The sequence below is a fragment of the Penaeus monodon genome, chromosome 34, assembly GCF_015228065.2.
Source record: "Penaeus monodon isolate SGIC_2016 chromosome 34, NSTDA_Pmon_1, whole genome shotgun sequence".
In the NCBI taxonomy this organism is placed as follows: domain Eukaryota; kingdom Metazoa; phylum Arthropoda; class Malacostraca; order Decapoda; family Penaeidae; genus Penaeus; species Penaeus monodon.
The window spans coordinates 33,356,988-33,357,210 of NC_051419.1; the positions used below are offsets into that span (position 1 = coordinate 33,356,988).

The 223-nt window shown below is 38.6% G+C and overlaps 1 protein-coding gene across 1 annotated transcript in view; it reads right to left on the reverse strand.

Moving 5' to 3' along the window:
- The window catches only part of LOC119594755 (FACT complex subunit Ssrp1-like), a gene marked incomplete at its 3' end in the record, with an annotated part of 12,340 nt that overhangs the window by 11,270 nt on the left and 847 nt on the right, over positions 1 to 223 (reverse strand).

The following is a 223-nucleotide window of genomic DNA, read 5'->3' on the forward strand; positions in this document are numbered from 1 at the left end:
ATTAATATGTTCTCCAGGATTCATCCAGACTTCCACGAATTAAGCTATTCAGCAGAGCCGAGTAAATCACCACCATGTTATTTCCACACAGCAGAACTTGGACTACAGTTATTATTATTGTTGCTGTAGAGGATCTGCATGAACAAGTATACATCAAATGCAATCCATCAATACCAAATTTGTAACGCTGACTCCTAGTGGTTAATCTTCACAGTACAAACGC